This window comes from Suncus etruscus, chromosome 4 (genome assembly GCF_024139225.1).
Source record: "Suncus etruscus isolate mSunEtr1 chromosome 4, mSunEtr1.pri.cur, whole genome shotgun sequence".
In the NCBI taxonomy this organism is placed as follows: domain Eukaryota; kingdom Metazoa; phylum Chordata; class Mammalia; order Eulipotyphla; family Soricidae; genus Suncus; species Suncus etruscus.
In genome coordinates, this window is record NC_064851.1 from 161,216,726 (window position 1) to 161,237,651 (window position 20,926).

Sequence of the window (20,926 nt, forward strand, 5' to 3'; positions counted from 1 at the left end):
ACTTTTTTCATTCCCTGTTCATTTGTCTTAAAGTTCTTTTCCAATTTCTTCTGTTGTGTTGAGTTTTTCTGCATCACATCTTCCACTACTCCAATTCTCTCCTCAGCTGCTGATACCCTGCTGTAGATGTCATCTATTGAGGTTTTCAGTTAAGCTACCATGTTTTTCAGATCTGTTATTTCAGTTTTGAGTTTTCTGATTTCTGTCTTTGTGTTCTGTTCAGATTGATCTATGCTTTCTTTGAGTTCTTCAAACATTCCATATTGCTATTTATTGAGAGATTAATTAGGTGGTTGGAATTTATTAGGTCATCCAAGCTTTTGTCTTCATTCTCTGTGCAGGGTGTTTGCCTGCAAGTTTTTTCCATTGTCACGCTTGTAGTGTGGTTTTTCCTGCGTGTTGTGTTGGGGTTCATTGGTTAGAAAAATTGCACAGCCTCAAAGTGAAGAGGAGCCACTCTTCTGCTGCCTCTAGTTGAAGTTTTTTGGGGCATGTACTACTAGGCCTCTGAGGAGACCTTCAGGGATTCATAAGCACAGACAGATAGGCTCAGGAGAAGTGTCCCTTGGAGTCCTCAGTGTGAAAAGAGGCACAGCAGGGCAGAGCCTCTGCAGACCAGAGAGCTCAACTTATTGGATGGCGACCCCCACAGCCAGAATTTACTCACTGGGCAGCTTCAAAATGCAGGTTTTTGGGGGTGTTCTCCCTAGGCCTCTGAGGAGACCTTCAGGAATTCAGAAACACAGGCATACAGGTGCAGGAGAAGTTTCCCATGCAGTCTTCAGAGTGAACACACTGTCAATTTTGAATGCACCAACTCCCTTTATTTAAAAATCTGTACTTCATATATAATTTAAAAGATGTAATCACATTTGTATATAGTTTATCATTGTTTAGAATAATAAAAAACTGGGCAAACCTTAAGTACACATTGTCTGATGAATGGTTAAAGAAAAAATATAGGCACAATAGAAATATTCAGCCATAAACATAAACTGACATTTTTTCTCAATATGGATTATTACAGCAGCTATATACTTACTGAAAGAAACCATAGAGCAACAAACAATCTAAATTTCACACATATGTAGTATGTAGAGAAAAATATGTGAAGAAATAAACAAAAAATCGGTTGGACTATAAATGTAAGATGAATCTTCAGCACTACACAGGACTCCCAGGGCACTTACAGGGATCCTTGAGCACAGACCTTGACTGACTGAAAAACAAACAAACAAGATATACAAACATGCTCATCAAAGCATTATTATAATTGTCCTAAATCTCTAGCTACTTCAATTTTGATCAGTATGATAATGAAATAGGAAATCTTGCTATAGTCACGCAATGGAATACTATTTTTCAAATGAGAAAAAATGATCTTTGAGAACACTCAACAACATGATTCAGTAATAATGTTGAATTAAAGAAATGCTGCTCCAAAAATATATGCTATCAGTCTATTAATTTTAATTATTAATACAACACTGTATATATGCTATAGGTATATATGTATATATGTTGATAGAAATAAGAACAGTAATGAGTTGACAGGTGAACATTTGGAGCGGAGACCAGAGGAATCTTCTACAATTATATTCAAGGTTTGTTTCTTTTTCTTTTTTTTTTTACCTTTTTTCCCTTCCCCCAACCCCAATGTTTGTTTCTTGATTTAGACACTGTTAACACGAAAGTATGCAATTTGTGGAAATGCATCTCTTCCTTATGCTTTTAAAATATGTAGCATATACTTCAATGGTAAGCAACAAACTATTTTAAAATAAAAAGAAAATTAATGTTTAGAAAATTTCATTAAAACTTGTACTTTTTTTTGCTAGATTCTAGTACTTGACTATTTGTGAAGGAGAACTAAAAAGTATAAAATAAGACAAAGTACAAATATGGTTTTATGACCTTTCTTTGCGCAGTGAAATAAGAAGCCATAATATGTCAGAAGGGAAATTCTCAAGACAGACTTCCATAATGATGTGTGCTTCTGCAAATATATTATTTGCTGAAATAAACACTTCAATTACTCTGTGGATTTTAGAAACTGTTCATTAAACAGCAAGAAGAATGACACAAGAATTCACTGAACAGAAACAAATAGCTTAATCCATTGATTTTTCCTTTCTCAGATAGATAACTTGGAGATTAATAAGATTAGATTGGTGAAAATTGCTCTCTTCTTCCAAACCCAAATTAAATATAAGCTCACTAATTGAAAAATAATTCAAATCTGAACGTTCTAAAGACAATTTTTTTTTATTTCTGGGAAGTTTAAATTCTTTTCAAAATGGATACTATGTTAAATACATTTAGAAAAATTAGTTTAAGGTGGGGTGAGTTGGGAGTTATCCAGAGATGAATAACTGAGTTTATTAATGTAACAATCAATTTAAGGCTAACAACTTCTAGGAAAGAAACAATCTATGTGGTTCTGATGTCCTTTCTTGGAAGTGACTTTCTCCATGCACATTTGTATATAAATGTTTTTATGTAGTTCTTTCTGCTGGGAACAACCAATCTGCTTATTCGTGAACTATATGTTGCATTCTGAAACATTCTGTTGGAATATTTTCCCTTTTATTTACCTACATACCAATTTAAGTTTAGGCCACCATTAAAGAAAGCTATTATATAAACAATATAAATATTAAAAATAAAATGAACCAATTCATGATAAGGACAAATTATGAATAATAGATCTTATTATGATAGATTAATAGTGTTATTTATTAAAAAGGGTAGGTAGGAACTAATAGGAAAAAAGAGTAAACGATTTACTATCAAATCACTAGCATATGAAACTTTATATTAGAAACTGAGAAAATATTTTATCTTTATTTTTTAAAACTTGTACAGTACAAATTACTATTGCAATATGAATTAGTACTTGATAACACTAAACTAATAATTTTCTGAGACATTTTTCTAAAATCTCCAAGATTCCATTTTGCTTTTTCAGGCATCTTCGAATGCTAAACCACTGTAAATAATTAATAACAGTTGCATTTTGAATAAAACATAGACCAAGTAGGTGTGTGTAGAAATAGATCTAATACTAGGGAGAAAATAGAGTGGCTAAATGGTTTTGCCATGGGGATTCTGCTCTTGCCTCTGAGTAAAAAATGTTTCAAGGACACTGTAGATTAATCTAAAGAATCTTAATCACAGGTTGAATCTTCCATAATAACTCTCAAGAAATCTGTCTTGGTTTATTGAAATTGCTGAAACAATTTACCAGAATTAAGATGGCTAAAAATAATAGCTCTTTATTACATATACTTTTGAAACTGGGTTTAGATGGTGCCACTCCAATATCCAACTTTATTATAGTTCCTTTATATATGTTATATATATTATATATGCTACATATGTGTATTACATACCATATTTGCTGGCATATAAGATGACCCTTCAACCCATGAAAAACTTCCTAAAAGTCGGGAGTCATATGCTGGTATATGGCATTCTGAAACTTGTTCCAGCTTCAGGGACGAATGATCCACACCCCTCTTACTTTTAAGAAGTAACGTACTTTTAAGACTTTTAAGAAGTTTTTTTATGGGATGAAGGGTCGTTTTATACGCCGACAAATACAGCATGTCATATATAACATATATATGTTATATTTATATAAAACATATATATGTTACTTGGCAGCACACTTGTTGATAGCTCCTGGCAGGTCTTGGGGTATAATATGAGATTATAGAAATTGAATCTGTTTGAGTTGAATGTAAAACAAGCACTCTACCCACTACACTATCTCTAGCCTCTCTTTTTTTCTTTTTTTATTGTACCTTCTTTTATATCTGCCTTAACAGTGTACTACTCTCTATATGATTATGTTTAGTGTTTACTTGCACCATCAATGCTAAACTTATTTTAAAATCCTTAACTTTGTCACTGTGGTAATTCACCTTTTATCAATTCTGGTATGGTCACAAATTCCTGGAATTATGGCACTAATATATTGTAGTGTTAATTAATTAACGATGGGGCTGGATGGCGATGGATGGAGGCCTTTGTGCTTAGGCCCCAGCCACGTGGCTTCATCCCCCATGCAGCCGGCGAGTTCCAGGCCCAGGTGAAACGCGAAATCACTCACTCACAGGCAGGCTTCAGGAAGCATCATCTTTATTTAGGCCCTAGCCACCACATGTGTGTGGCCTACTCATAACCTTTCAAGCATACAGCCATTCTAGGCTTGCCCTGCGTCTTATCCTCTTTCAGCCATCTCCCTCAGAGAGCCCAGCAGGGCCAAAAGGCAAAAGCCCCTTAATTCCTTGGCTTCCGGGTTTATCTACCTATTCCAAGACCCCTCCCAGGAATGGGCCGGGCTTTGCAGGTAAGGTCACACCTATTATCCGGTTCCCAAGACCCCTCCCAGAAATGGGTGGGTCTCAGATAAGTACCCTACAATATATATTTATTATTACCATTCAGCCAAGTCTATTTTCAAGCATATTGCTTCAAATTTAGAAATCAAATTAGACAGAACTTTATCTTCTGACTTGTATTTTACCTACTTTATTGCCACTTTGATATTCAATGTTTTGAAGACTTAAAGGAAAAGTTTAATTTTCCCAATTGACAGAGATCTTAGTATCAAAGATGAAATAATTACCCGAAGTACTAAAACTATAACAATATATTGATCCTTTGATCTACTGCATTAAGTTGAATGATCTATGCATGACAAATTATTTGGTTGATAAATTTTTGCTGCATCTAATTTCTTATAAAATAAATTATCTATAGTTCTTATTGATACACACTTGGAATTTTTTTATTAAAAAAAACTTAGTTATAGGCCTTACATAGAGCATAGGGTCCAACCCTAAGGAAAGCTGGCTGTGTAGGTAGGGATATGTGAGGAATTGGTGCCATTTAGTGTTTTCTAACCCTCTTTAGATCTTGTTTTTGTTCTTGTGGATCCCTCATCCTAGTGATTTACTCTCTAATCTTGTGCTGTTGGATTCATTTACATTATTTACATTATTTAATAATAATGTAAATTTACATTTACAAATTTACATTATTTTCACCAGTGTTTCTCTTAGAATATTATGAATGCCATCAAACACTCTAGTTTAGAACTGCTTATTTAGAGCATGGTAGGAAGTGAACTTGAGCATGGTGGATAGAGTAGTAAATATGAGACCATTAGCACTGGTCTTGGATTGGGAATGGCCTATACTAGCAGCAGGCATTGTTTCCAGATAGACTCCACTATCCATGGCATAGAAACTCAGTCAAAGAATAGGAGTAATAGCTCCAATCTGAAAGTCTCTCCCTGGGAATCTTAACCATGTTTATTCCTCAGGAATACTGAAGTGCTTATATTTTTCTTTGTCAATGCTATTAATGCTCCAAATTCTTATAAATTATTTTTTATTTGAAACTAGGTATGTTTCTTGTTTTGAATTTTATCTTTTGAAATATCTTAATTTTAAAAAGTAACAATAGTAAATAAATACTAATAGTTCAGAATAAAAGTAAAACTATAAACGTGGAAGAGTAAAAAATTATAAGTGAAATTCTAGTAACTTCTCTGTAAATAGTATACTAAGTAATTGCTTCTGTGCCATTTATGTTCTTGTCACTTCTTGATTCAGTTTTTCTTTCTATTAGGTATTTGCAGTATAGCTTCAAAAGGTACCATTACTTTGAAAAATGACTACATGCTTACAAAGCTTTTGTTTATACCTTTGTAAGGCCAATTCTGGACTAGAAATATTAATATGTACTTTTTTTATAAAAATGCAACTACTCAGAAAACTATAAATGTTTAAAGAAATTTTGCTTCTTTTTTGCTTCTTTATATTATTAAATTGCACTCTCAATATTCAGAATTATTAGAATGCATGAGTTTATATGGTTTTTCCTTCTCATCATGAAAACTTCTTTTGAAGTCACAGCTAAAAGTGGAAGTCGAAGTGTGCTCTGGTTACTTTTGGAAGGAATCTGATATCATCAAAATATAAAAGAGGACCAAATTATAAAAATCGAAATAATACCAATAATGGAAGGCAGGGGAAAGGCAAGAGAGAGAAAGATGGAGAGAAACAAGAACATTATGAATTAAATCTCAGGAAAATGAAATTATTTATTATCAAAAGAAATTATTAGATGGTGCATTTGTAATAAAATGAAATTTGAGTGAGGAAAAGATAGTTTAATATAATAAATTTTGTTGTATTTCGTGACTGCTTTTGAACTTACTTTCCTACCTTCCACCAATATTCTAGAACATTTTGAGATAAAAAGTTTACTATCTTTGATAGGTGAACTTCTAATCAACATTTAAAATGTTAAGAAAATAACATTCAAAGAAAATAATGTTTTTCAAACTAAAATATCTGTTATAATTTGTCAAAAGGTATACCTGAATAATACCTTATCACTCTTAAGTAGTCTTAGAGAAGAATAAGTTTGGTATATTAAGAATTAAAAGATGTCTTTAGCATTGATAGTAATATTACTCAAGATAAGACATCCCCAAACCTTAATATTTCCAGTTCATTATATAGTAAGTTTAGTTCTACTGAAAAGGGCAAAACAAATGTATTATCTTTTCATTTTTTAATTAAATAGTTGAATTTTCCTAATAAACTTTTACATACTAATATATCTGTATATGAGAACCAGGGAGAAATTACAGTAGGTAGAAAGCTTGCCTTGTATATGGTCTATCCAACTTTAATTTTAGGCGCTGTTTATAGTCTGTCAGCACTTTCAGAAGTGATCACTGTGATAAGAGCCAAGAGCACACCCTAAGTATTTCCAGGTATGGCCTCAAAGCAAAAGCCAAAAAGATATATTGAGAAAACAACTAAAAATTTGACTCAAATTTGTAATTCAATCTAAAGTAGTAAATGAATTGTCTTTTAAATAAATTCCATAAGGATTTTAATTCCTCATTCTTTTTCCAGTTGGCATTGGATTGATTACATGGAAGAAAAAGCCATATAGTCCATGGTGATGAAGAGGACAAAAGATCTTCAAATTTTATATGCATCACCTGAAATACTACTGAGCACTGTTCAACATAACTAATCTGAGATACTTCGTGACTAATAACAGTTATTGCTATATCGTATCAAGGAATTTCCCAAAATATTTTTTGGCTGATCGTGGCTGTTGGTAACACAAATGACTCTTATATTAGTTTCACTTTTCAGTTTTAGACTCGAATCACTTCATATTTTGCTATAAGGTCATAAACTTCAAACCCAGTTATTGTCGTGATCTCAAAGTCCAGGATTTTTATTTCGCAACTGGTGCTCAAACAGTGACCCAGGACTTAAGTGCTGGAGAAGACCCCCAATAATGGTGAGTGCCTTGATCTGCTGGTGGCTAATCTCAATGATGGCTCCTTTAGCTGAACTGAGTGTGCAGAGCCCATCTCTGAAACATGTTCTGAATGTGGCAGAGGTTCCCTCAGGTGGACAGAAGTAGGCAGCGAAGGGGAGAGAGCTGAAGACTCTGAGCAGCATCCAGGAGTTGATATGAACCACCTTTCTTTTATCCAAGGTGCTTTCTGCGAGGACCTCGGCATCCCTACCTGCAGCAGCTTATTGAGGCCACTGACGGTGTAGAGGCCAAAAAGAAAGCTCTATTTGAGGAGCAGGAAGATGAGCTGGTTCACCCACCTAGATTCTGGCTCAGGGACTAAATACCTTTCCATCCCAGACGACCTAAGCAGACTAAGGAAGGAAAAGATGGAGGATCCAAACCCAGCAGAAGCTGAATAGAGGAGAAGCTACTTTCAGAACCACTTGCAGTTTTCTCTAGATTAATGGATTAATCTTATTTGCATAGTTCTTTATATTGCTGGTTAAGCTGTGTGCTTTATCTATATTAGATTTTATAGCTACTGTTTTTTCTCTACGACCCACTGGAATCAGAAAATTTTGTATGCAGGGGCCAGAGCGATAACACAGTGGTAGGGCATTTGCCTTGCACTTGTCTAACCTAGGATGGATCTGGGTTCAATTCTGGTGTTCCATATAGTCCCCCAAGCCAAGAGCTATTTATGAGTGCATAGCCAGGATTACCAGTGTCGCAGGTTGTAGGCCAAAAACCAAAAAAAAATTTGTATCCAACTTTAGTTGTTTAATCTTATTTTACACACTTTGGGTAAAATGCATAATGTTGTTAGATTTAAAAGTTCTCAGCTATCCTAGTGAAAGTTTCCCAATTTCTTTGATGTTTGATTATGTATATTATTTAGAAATTTATACTCAATTTATGTCAGCAAAAACGTTCTAATGTCTTTGTCCACAGAAGTTGATAGAAAAGGAACTTGGATGCTTAGACTCTCATTATAAGATTGTTTTAGCAGATTTATTTTCAGATTGTATATATATATATATATATATCTTCAGAAATGTCCTTTTGATTTTTAAAGGAAGCTTATGAAAGAAACTTGGATGTTTTAGACTCAATGACAGTATTTGGTTTAAGAATGTTTAAGAATTTTCAAATTAAGTGTATGTGCAGAAAGATTCTAATGTTTATGTTCAGAGAAGTCTATAAAATTTGTGATATGTATAAAATATGGAAAGATATAGAAAAAACTGATTGTTTAGAGAATGATGTATACAATTTAAACCTTGATACAATTACAGTCAACTTTTAATTGTGTCTATACAAAATAACAACCACTTTTATAAGTTTTGATCTAGGATTCCCACCTCTGGCAGAAAAAAATAGAGCAAAACTTTTGTAACTTTTTTCACTTTTTGTTTTGTTTTAAACAGAAAGAGTGGAATTTCAAGATGAAACCCAGTTATTCATCTCAGACAAAGGAGTTCCCCAAAATTTCTCCTTCCTTACCTCTTCATTTGATATGTCAAATGCCCACCTTATAGGTACTTTAGTCTCACTCTCAGCCTTCCACCTCCTGGTTGATGGGTATTGATCTAATAAAGAGTTTTGGCTTGGCTTTCAGAAATACCATGAGGAAGAAACCATGAGAAGCCACTTAAAAGTCATTGACTCCTTAACTTTTCTGACTGGCTTGAACGCTACCCTGCTTCTTCAGACCCCTCTGCATGGGATTTAGAAATACAGTGCCTGGGGTGATCTCAAAACTCTTGATTTTTAAACTAGCACATGAACAGGAATCTGAATCCTGTAACATTTTTCACTTTTTTTTTTTGTTTGGTTTTAAACAAAAGTTGGAATTATAAGATGACACCTGGATATCAATTCCAAACAAAGGTGTTCTTCCAATTTCCTTTCCTTAAGCCACTTCCTTTGATATAAAAAAGCCCACTGGGTAGGTATTTTTGTCTCTCTCCACCTTCCCCCTGCTGGTATTGGAAATTGATTTTAATAAAGAATGAGAAGTTCTGGCGTGTTGGCTCAGGGAGAAAGCACAATGCAGATGCTATGATTATCTTTTCCTGACTGGCTTGATATTATTTCTTCCCAACTACCATGCTTCCCTGCTTCTTCAGACCCATCTGCTTAAGGGGTTTGAAACATGATATGGTGGGTAGGGGGGCTAACCTCACATACTAGGGATTTTTATTTGACAAGTTACCTACTTTCTATTTATTTCCTGGGTTATATGGGACATTTTGTGCCTTTCTGCATCAAGCTAAATGGTAACTGAAGGAATCTTGGTCTTAGTGTTTATAGTTTCATATATTTTTTAGGATCACGTCTAGTTTTGCTGGAGTGCAGTCTGTAGAATCCCACATTTTATGAAAGTTTTAAGCATATCTTTATTTTCTGGGAATATAACTTTACACAAAGTTTTCATACACATGTCTGAGCATTTAATTCTGTAAGAATTGAAATGTTAAAATCTTCAGCTTGTGATGTGATATGTGATACGTATCCTCAAATAAAAATTTGGGTCAGGGATACTCAATCTTCTAATTTTAGAGTGTCGGATAAAATATTTGGAATGTCTTTTGCTCATGATGAACCTAGACTTTAAAATATATTGTTTTATGGAATACAGAAATTCATTATATCTCTTGGTTTTTTTTTTTTAATTTTATTTTGAGTGCCATATCTAGTGATGCTCTGGGCTTACTCTTGACTTTGTACTCAGTAATTATCCTATGAAATACTCTAGAGTAAGTTTTAGGCTGACTCTAGGAATATCACATGAATAGAGATGCAAAAGAGAAGATCACAGACAATTAACTCCCCCCATTTAAAGAAAAGCATCTCCATACGTAAGAGAACTGAAGTAAGCAAAGATTAGAGACAAGAAAAGGAGTAGAGTACTTCAATTTATTTTTCATTCTTACCATAGTGTATATATAATCAACATAAACCTTATTTGTTTTCATAATTAAGAAAGTCTTGATTTCAAGAAAGTCTTTATACTCACTCAAAAAGCATATATTAAAGTAAAAACCTTTCCTATCATGTGATTGAATTGAGTTTTCTTAGTCTGTTTCACCCTATTATGGAAGTTAAGGTGATGGGAAGTTATTTTTATGTCATGTTTTCTTTTTCTTCTTTTAACTGTTAGCTATTTGAGATCAGAAACCATTTTGAAAACATGCTTTTTGCCCAAGTAACCCAATTTAGTTTTTAAATTACTATCCTTGTGCTTCCCTAAATCACGGTGGCTGTTTCCATATGATACACTATTTTCTACAGCTTTCAGTATACTCAGAATACTTTCAAGACACTTTTTTTTGGACAATACAATACTATTTGAGACATACAGCTTATCAAATTCTCATGGTGTTTGTGTTTTTTTTATACTTTGAGCGTTTAGTATAGACACTTTGTTCTTAATCAAGTTTTTTCTTTTTTGACAGGAAGTGGGCAGGGGCTGGTGATTTGGCAATAATCAGGAACTGTTTCACTCTGTGCTCCAGTGTGGCTCCTGAAGGTTTTATATACAACACTGGTGATTGAACTAAGGCCAATGCAACTAAAGTCAGTTGCTTTCAAGGTAATTATTAAAATCTCTGTCTTATCTCTCAGGTCCTTCTACTAAATTGGTTTTGTTTTTTGGGGGGGTTAGAGCTAAGGAGCAGAGACATGACTAAATGGAACAATACTCAGGTAACTGAGCTGAACTATTTAATGCTTCAGTTAGTAATATAATGATAATCTGAACCAGTGAACACCTGCAGTGCTAAATCCTGTGTTGTTTAGGACCCCTTGTGGTACTAAGGACTGAATTTCTGTGGGAAAACATATATGCCCTTGAAGTCTAAGCTTCCTAGGAAATGTGAGAAAAGATTAGAACTGTGATCTCTTGCACAAATCCTGAGCTCTTTGGATCTGGAGAAACTGAGGCCCAGAGCCTATCCAGGTGCAAAAACCATGGTACCATCCAGAAAGTAGTAGAACCCTAAGAAAAGAAGTTACAGAAGAATTTAAAGCTCGTAATAAGAATATGAATGGGCAATCAATAGTGCAATGCTCTCTCTATGACAATCAATATCTTGAATAACTTTGATGTATACAGAGAACTCCAAGTCAAGTCAATTTAGAGAGATTGCGTATATCTTCTCCCAAAAGCCAGTGTCTGCTTTTTCCACTCTGGGGAAGCCCATATTCTCTCGTATTCCTATTTTATTCTACTTCTCTCGTTCTCTCTTCTCATTTCTATAATTTCTTTCAATAACACTGTTTTGGTTTCACTAAAAAAAAAACAAATAACTGTGATCTCTAGATATTGCATTTTCTTCAGAGTTTTTAGTCTTAAGAAAGAACAGAATCCAGGAGACGTCTCTCCCAGATCATCTCAAACTATACTCCAATTTTCTCACTTTATTCATCCATGTTCACTCATTGAAGTTGATATTTTGCAATTCAGTCCTCTCTGACAGAAATATAGTTACCCCAGTTTTGGTGTAATTTGTTCAGGTCAATGCTATTCTATAGAACTATGCCCCTACAGAAAGAATAGAGGTAAGATAGGAGCAGGAGACACTGAGATAGATGTAGCAGATGTTGCTGGTGAGTTTGCTATTGAATCTACTATTGTATACATGATGAATTTCTTTCATTAACAGTATTGCAAATAACAATGTCTCAAATTAAAATAAAGTCATCTCTTCACACAGACTTCTAAGCCAGACTGTATCTGCATCCATTATTTTCATAATTCTTTAAATAAACACTTACTTATTTAATTCTCACTCAATATTTAATATTTTAATAATTAAGTAATTAAATATTTTATTTTCACTAGTATTTACTAACACTACCACAGACCGAGTAACTTGAGTATAAGAAATTTATTTTCTCATTTATGGAAGCTTATAAATCTGAGCATTTTTCTGAAATCTTTCTTCTTGGCTTGTAATTAGCTATCTTCTCACTATGCCTTCACTTAGTAATTACTTTCTATGTCCCTTGGTGTCCAAATTCTCTTTTCTTGAGACAAATTGATGAGAACTCACCCAAATATCCTCTAGCATAATTGCCTCCTTAACATCTTAGACCTGAATAAAGTCTCTTTCTGAAGTCCAGAGAGGTAGGGATTTAACATATAAATTTGGGGAGGGGCACTGGTCACCAGTTTGATTTCTAGTAACAACTATCTAGCAATAAATTCGTCCTGCTATTTTATGTACTAAAAATAAGTGCCATGAAGTGAGGGATTCACCAGGCTTTTCCTATGTTCTTCTATCACGGCCAAGATGTGTCTGGTTCCTACTTCAATTTAATAACATTTATTTTCAATTGGTTACCTTAATAATTGAATAGAGTTTCAAAAATATCATTTTTCTCAAGTTATAAATATTTGCTGACATTTCTAAAATTCTTCTGCAGCATATTTTGTTTTTAATATATAGTAATATATAGGAAAATTAGATAATGTTTAGAGATTGCTTGTTCTAAGTTCATGAATTGAAAGAAGTGAATAAAGTTCAAGCAGTATTTCTTTCCTCTCTGTTGACATTATTTTCTTAGAATTTGTTACTATTACAGATTTTCTAGTGGCACTAATAAAACCTAAATTTTATTTTCTAACTTACTTCAGTATTTCTACTCTTGAAATATTTCTAGTATTAAAATATCTTGTAGTTATTCCATCAGAAACATTTGATATTTATAATACCATAGTTATATTTTATTAAAAAGGAATTTAATTATTACACTGTAGTCATTGGCTATTCTTCTGATCATATGTCACATTATATGACTTAATAATTTTGTTATCATTATTAGTAACATATCTTGTAATGTTGAATTTTTGGCACAACATATTGGAACACATTAAGGATGAACAAACTTCTGTACTATTTTCATGTCTGTGAACTGGTTAACTCTAAAAAAGAACACTATACTACCCCATATGACTTTTATAAGACTCCTGGGTGCTCTCTTATTAATTATAGCAAGGTCAGATATATAATTTAAAGTTATTCTACCTTGGTTCACTAGTAACAAAAAGTGTCTGAAGTAGACTTTATTAAATCCTCTCACTACACCCTATCTTAGCCTCTTCTGAGAATAAACTGACTATAGAATACATACTCTCCTTTATATTCTTGGGACAGGCCAATCTCACTCATCCCACTTTGATAAATGTCAACTTGATGTCAAGTTGACTGGACTAAGGGGACTATAGCAATTTGGGGCAGTTTCTCTGGAAGAGATTAGCATTTGAACAACAAGACTAAATAAAGATAGATAAGTAATATTTGCCCTTAGACCAATGCATTGGGCTTTATATAATTCATAGAAGCAGAGTAGAACAAGAAGCCAAGGGTAAATGAATTAGCTCTCTGAGTGGAGACATTCATTTTCTTGCCTTTGAACTTAGGCAATTTTTTTTTTTCTTTTTGGCTCATTCCTAGTGACTTTCAACGGTTGCTCCTGGCTATGGACTCAGAAATCGCTCCTGGCTTGGAGGTCCATATGGGACTCCTGGGATCCAACTGCAGTCTGCCCTAAGTTAGTGTGTGCAAGGCAAATGCCCTACCACTTGCACTACCGCTCCAGCTCAGAATACATCATAAATGTTATCCTCAACCAACTCAAATGCAATTACACAGCTAATTTTCTGATTCTCCACTTTGATTATTTTGTATATAGAAATATATATAGAAAATTTATATAAATTTTCATAGTTATGTTAACTACAGCACCATTATCTGGATTATCTACTTCTTCCTATAAAAGAGTAGACATTTCATCTTGTCTATGAAGGAGTTGCAGAATTCAGCCTTTCTACCTGTCTTCTTACTGCAATAATAATTTGAAATAAAATATTTCCCTAGTCTGAATTTCTTTGATTTATTTTAAAAATGCTTTACTGAAAAAATATTTTTATATTATTGGAAGTTAAGAAAATTCAGTGTGTGGACTTGGCTTTCTATAATCTCTCTTGAACTTTGCCTTAGCTAAAATATAAGAAACAAAAGGTCATTCAAAGGACAGACACACTTCATCCTGTTTTTGGTAAATTTTTATAGAAGTATCCATGACTGGTGACTGTACTTGCATTTAGAAACACATAGCAATTCTTTTATTGTGATTTTTCCAAATAAATACTGTCTGCTGATAATATTTAAAACACAATATTTATGGGTTAAAGAAATTAGATTGACTTGATTTTGATTAATTATGAAATGACTTTTTTATTAAAATTTTCTAAAAAGACAAATATTTTGTTAGCAGCTGCTACTGAGTTATAAAACAAGCAATTTATGAAAATTTCTAGGTATACTTTATCCATATTACAGTCAGTTTGTCACTTTTGACATTTTAAATGTCAAAAATGGGCCTTCCATGTGGTTGCAAGCTTTTACTGAGATGAATAATTTATATTGAGGGATTCTGAAGACAATATCACATTTTAGGACTCACTAGAGCTTGTTTTAGAAATCCAAAAAACAGCTGTAATGCTCGTAGTTAGGTTTTTGTTTCTTTGTTATAGTTTATTTGGAAGATGCTCAGCCCTTACTCTTGGCTTAGGATACCACTTAGGAATCATTCTTAGAGTTGCTCAGGGAAACATATGGGGTGTTAAGGATCCAAACCAGGTTGTCTACATGCAATAAAAACTCACTGTGCTATGGCTCTGGCCTCAAATAAGTATTTTTTTTATAGAAAAAAAAATCAGTTGTCCTTTCTCTGGGAGTTATTTGGGGCTTAATCCCCAGAGCAGCAATGCGTAAAAACATGTTTGAAGTATAGTTAAGCAGCAAAGTTCACACATCACTACATTCTGAGTTTTTATTAGACTTGTCTCCTGGTACTCCAGAGATGGCAAGCCAAGGTAAATCACAGTGTAATATAAACTATCTGTCACAATACTCATATCAGGCAGGATATTGCAAGGTCATAAAGGTTATCTCACAGGACCTGGTCAAGAAGGGCCAGGTATTTCTTTAAGTAGTTATGGGGGTTGAAAACCCAGCTATGCTGACTCCTGGGATAATTGTCTTTCTGAAAATATTTTTGAACTTCACCAGTTTTGCCATTGTCAGTTAACTTTTTTCAGGTTCATAAACCAAAATTTGTCACTTCAGAGCAAAAAATAATCATGAAGAATGCATAAATGAATAAGCATAATTGTTTCAATGTTTTATGTATAGAAACTGATGAAAGACCAGAGATATGACTGGCAGATAATAGCTCAAAAACTGCTCTAAAGTTTGTAGTATAAAATTGGATATTGAGGGTTTTTTTTTTTTTTTGATGTTGAATTCCACTGAATAGATAGCGTTACTTTAATTTTTATTTCTTTGTATTGCAATGTTTGGGGCCAGAGCAAGAGTACAGCATAGAGGGCATTTTCCTTGCACACTGCTGACTCTCGTTTGATCTCTGGATGCCATATGGTATCCCAAGCCAACTAGGAGTAATTCCTGAGAACAAAGTCAATAACCCCTGAGCACCACCAGGTGTAGTCAAAACTGTTTCTAATATAATGAAAACTGATTAGTTTTAGAAAATTTGTAATTATTTTTTTGTTTCTCTTTTTAAATTTATTTAAAGAAACGCATCACGCAGTTGACATAGTTAATCATAATGCATTTGTTTCCCGATAAGTGTGTGGACTGATATAACCATAATCTTTCAAGGCTCAGTTTACCTCATTTGAGAAAAGAGTAAATTGAGAGAGCTGACCTGGTTCAAACATGGTGACTGCATTTGTGGGTGTGGATACAGCTGTTGATTTCATAATAATTAAGTCAGAACATTCCCTTCTCCTTGCACGAATAAATGTGTGGTCTTTTATGAAACTTACATAAAATAAAGATAAAATTAATGTCGACATTCCTAGTAAAATATTATTTATAGTAAAAGAGGATAGTAGGTGTTTTATTTGTTTTGTTTTGTTTTGGGTTTTTCGGCCACACCAGTGGTGCTCAGGGATTAGCTCCTAGCTCTGCATCAGGAATGGTGGTGTTCAGGAGTCCTTATGGACTCTGGGGAGTGAACCTCATGCAGAGTTTACTTAAGCGCATTATCTTCTATTCTACTGCTTCAGCCCTCAGATAATAACTTAAGTTATTATTAATATTAACTTAAGAATGCTTATAATTGGGGCCGGAGCAGTGGTGCAGAGTGGTAAGGCTAGCCTAAGACAGACCTCGGTTCGCTTCCCTGGAGTCCTTCCCATATGGTCCCCCAATCCAGGAGTGAATTCTGAGTGCATAGCCAGAAGTAACCCCTGAGCATCACTGGGTGTTCCCCCCCAAAAAAAACCCAAAAAAATTAATAATAAAAAAGTAATGCTGATAATTATCTCACCTGTTCTGCTTCTTTGATGAAGCATGTTTCATGATTTGCATTTTCATGCTCAATAGAATGCATACATTTTTAAATATAAATATTTTCAAAACTAAGTTTTCAATTTTAAACTATCAAAAAAAAGTATGATATATTTTTGTTTATTAATAGAACTAAGCAATCATAATCAGAAACTACTCAATTGTTCTATAGTATAGAAGATGACTGTTCTTCAGATGAGACTGTGACATAAAAAAACTGATATAAAAACTTGTAAATTCTGGCCTTGGGGCATATGTTCAGGGTTAGAAACCTCTAAGTATATGCTGTTTTCTATGGGAAAATACTTGGACATAATTTATTCTTTTCTGAGTTTTCTAATTTGTAACAGATTGTATCTTTCAGGTTATGACAGGACTTAAAGAATGTGATATCATTTATAGTAATTGGGACATAATAGAAACTCAGATACTAATATAGATATTTGGGACATTGGTGATGGGAATGTTGCACTGGTGATGGGTGGTGTTCTTTACATGACTGAAACCCAAACACAATCATGTATGTAATAAAGTTGTTTAAATAAAAAAATAAAATAAAATCAATAATATATACTTACCTGGAAGGGGAGTGATACCATGATCAGGGCGAAACTCATCCATTGCTTGCCAGATATGCTGACGCCTGTGATTTCCCAAATGTGGGAAACTTGACTGAATAATTTGTGGTAGCAGGGGACTGTGTTCATGCTCTCTCTTGAAAAAACATTAAAAAATATAAAATCAATAATGTAATATAAATCACTGTAGGCATAAATTATCTATAGGCATAATTAATTAAAATACCTTGCCTTCCTTTTGTCGTTTTAATCTACACAACCTCCCATATAAAATTAACTGTCTTTAGTCTCATTTTACAAATAAGAAAGTAAGATTAGCCCAGTAGAAAATAAGCCAAGGGAGAGGAATTTAGCTAGAACTGAGACCGTATATTTTCTCCCCTCTCTCTCTCCCTTCCCATACATGCTTCAAAATCTCTGTGCTGGAACTACAGGCAATTTAAAGTTGTATCAAGAACACAATGTTTTGGGGGGGGTGGCGCAGGTGGTAGGGCATTTGCCTTGCATGCACTGACCTAGGATGGACTGTGATTCAATCTCCCAGCATCCCATATGGCCCCCAAATCAGGAGTGATTTCTGAAGCGCAGAGCCAGGAGTAATCCTTGAGCATCACCAAGTGTGGCCCAAAAAACAAATAAACAAACAAACAAACAAAAGAATACAGCCTTTTGCTTGGTTTTAATCTTTACTTTCATCAATAGTGTTGAGAATCAGGAAAGTTAACACGAGTTTTACATTCCTAGATTCTCTTGAGCACGCTGAGGCATCTATCAAGTAGAGCTGAAGAGGAGATAGTCATACTTCGGTGAGGAGAGTCTTTCCAGTTTATTTCACTTCTTATTGTCATCTGCTGGGCCCACTGTCTTCATCATCATATCTAATTTCATAAAGCAGTAGTAGACATTTGCTCTAGTGATGCCTCTCGGATATATTTTTGCTAGAGAAGTTTAATGACTACTCTGAAATTTATGTTATAAGTCATCAGTCTAGGAAAAACCCTTTAGTCATTTATTGGCTGTTCAAATTATGTTTTACTGCATAGGTCTCACAAATTATTTTGAATTTGTCCTTATATATGTGCAATTTATACATGTAGTTTTCAGTTCATAGATAAAATATTTGCAAAATCCCATTTATTTTTAACTACAGTATACCGTATTTTCTGGCATATAAGACAACTTTTGAAACAAAAAAAAGTCAACCGAAAATCGGGGGTCATCTTATACGCCAAGTATATCCCGAAAAATGTTTCAATATGCCGCTAAAAAAAAAAATATCAGGCCGCATAGTTTCCAAATCTCTTTCTTGAAGGCTCCCAAACAGTACTCAGGAGATCTGGGGGCCACTTCTGGCAAAACCCAGCTAACCGTGTTGGTGGTTCAGTGCTAGGGTCCTAGGATGGGGCGTTGTTTGGTTCATGTAGTGGGGGAGATTAACTGATGCCACCAGGGAACTGCCAAAAAAGGTGCCTATGATAAGGGACCATCACTAAAAGGCTGCTCGGATCACCTCTCTGACTCAGCCAATCCAAGCAGGCTTTTGATGCATGCAAATGAGACAATGTTCTGGACCCAAATCTACACTGTCAAAAGCCTGCTCAGATTGGGCAGAGTCAGAGAGGAAGTCTATTACAGTATGATCTTTGAACCTTTGCTTGTTCTGATTGGCTCACTGTGGTACATGAGCACAGGAACACATGTAGTACATGCAGCATGGGAACGTTCTGTCTGATACAGTGAATATAGGCCTAAACCTATGTTTTAACTGCAAAATTAGGGGGTCGTCTTATACGTCCAGTCGTCTTATATGCCAGAAAATATGGTACTTAACATATATTTTCTTCTCATTTTGGAGGCTACACCTGGTTGTGCTTAGAGCTTACTCCTGGCTCCTGCTCAAGGTTCATTCTTGTCCATGCTCAGGCCATAGTGAATGCCAGAAATTGAACTTCTATCATAGTCTACTTGCAAAATAGTACTTGATGTACAGTATCTCCATCACTCCTCCCCTAATAAAATCTTTAGTTTTCTCCCTATACTCATTTAACTGTGTTGCACAGTTCTGGAGAAGCTGCCTCCTGCTCTGGAGCCCTGTAATTGATCTAATCTTAGAAGCTAGTGTCTTATCTAGTTGTACATGCAGTTGTAGTTTTGCTGTTTTATTCTCCTTAGATTAGTAATTGATTTTCAAGACAAACATTGTATTGTATAAGAGAAGTGTTCCAGCTAGGCTTGACTAAAAACATTTGTTTTGGAAGAAGTTTTATGCTTGTTTTGATAGAAGCATAAAACACAATTGATTATTGCTGGTTTATTAGTATAAACTTGTCTTAATGTTATGGCTAAGTTTTAAAGTAATAGTTTTGCTTTTTTTTTTGTAATCCCTAGCACTTTTGTGTGTTCCTTAAAAAGCAAAACAAAACAAAAAGATGAAGCATATTCAACATGAATCGTTAAATAAAAAAATATATACATACATTCTTTACTTTTTGAAGCCCTGTCATTTTTTCCCTTTATTTAAACATCTTGATTACATATATGATTGTGATTCGGTTTCAGTCATGTAAAGAACACCATCCATCACCAGTGCAACATTCCCATCATCAATGTCCCAAATCTCCCTACATCCCACCCCACCCCCACCTGTACTCCAGACAGGCTTTCCAGTTCCCTCATTCATTCACATGATTGTGGTAGTTCTCTGTGTAGTTATTTCTATAACTACCCTCACCAAACTCTGTGGGGAGCTTCATAAAGTGAACTGGAAGTTTCAGACCTCCTTTCATTGTCTCTGAGGAATATTGCAAAAATGACTTTTATTTTTTTTAAAAACCATAGATGAGTGAGACTATTCTGCGTCTCTCTCTCTCCCCCTCGGACTTATTTCACCCAGCATGATAGATTCCATGTACATCTATGTATAGGAAAATTTCATGACTTCATCTCTCCTCACAGCTGCATAATATTCCATTGTGTATATGTACCACAGTTTCTTTAGCCATACGTCTGTTGAAGGGCATCTCGGTTGTTTTCAGAGCATAGCTATTGCGAATAGTGCTGCAATAAATATAGGTGTGAGGAAGGGGTTTTTGTATTGTATTCTTGTGTTCTTAAGGTATAAACCTAGGAGTAAAATAGCTGGGTCGAATGGGAGCTCAATTTCCAGATTTTAGAGGCATCTCTATATTGTTTTCCATAGAGGTTGGACTAGACGGCATTCCCACCAGCAGTGTATGAGTTCCTTTCTCTCCACATCCCCGCCAGCACTAATTGTTCTCATTCTTTGTGATGTGCACCAATTTCTGTGGTGTGAGATAATATCTCATCATTGTTTTGATTTGCATCTCCCTGATGATTAGTGATGAGGAGCATTTTTTCATGTGCCTTTTGGCCATTTGTATTTCTCTTTTATCAAACCATCTGTTCATTTCTTTTCCCCATTTTTAATGGGATTAGATGTTTTATTATTGTAAAGTTCTGTCAGTACACTGTATATTTTGGAGATTAGCCCCTTATCTGATGGGTGTTGGATGAATAGTTTCTCCAGCTCAGTGAGTGACTCTTGTATCCTGGGCACTATTTTTTTGAGGTGAAGAAGATTCTCAGCTTAATATATTC

General features: G+C 34.5%; 1 long non-coding RNA gene across 1 annotated transcript in view; it reads left to right on the forward strand.

Annotated features, from left to right (window-relative positions):
• The window catches only part of LOC126006085 (uncharacterized), a 1,493,032-nt gene that overhangs the window by 268,633 nt on the left and 1,203,473 nt on the right, over window positions 1-20,926 (forward strand). The window lies entirely within an intron of this gene.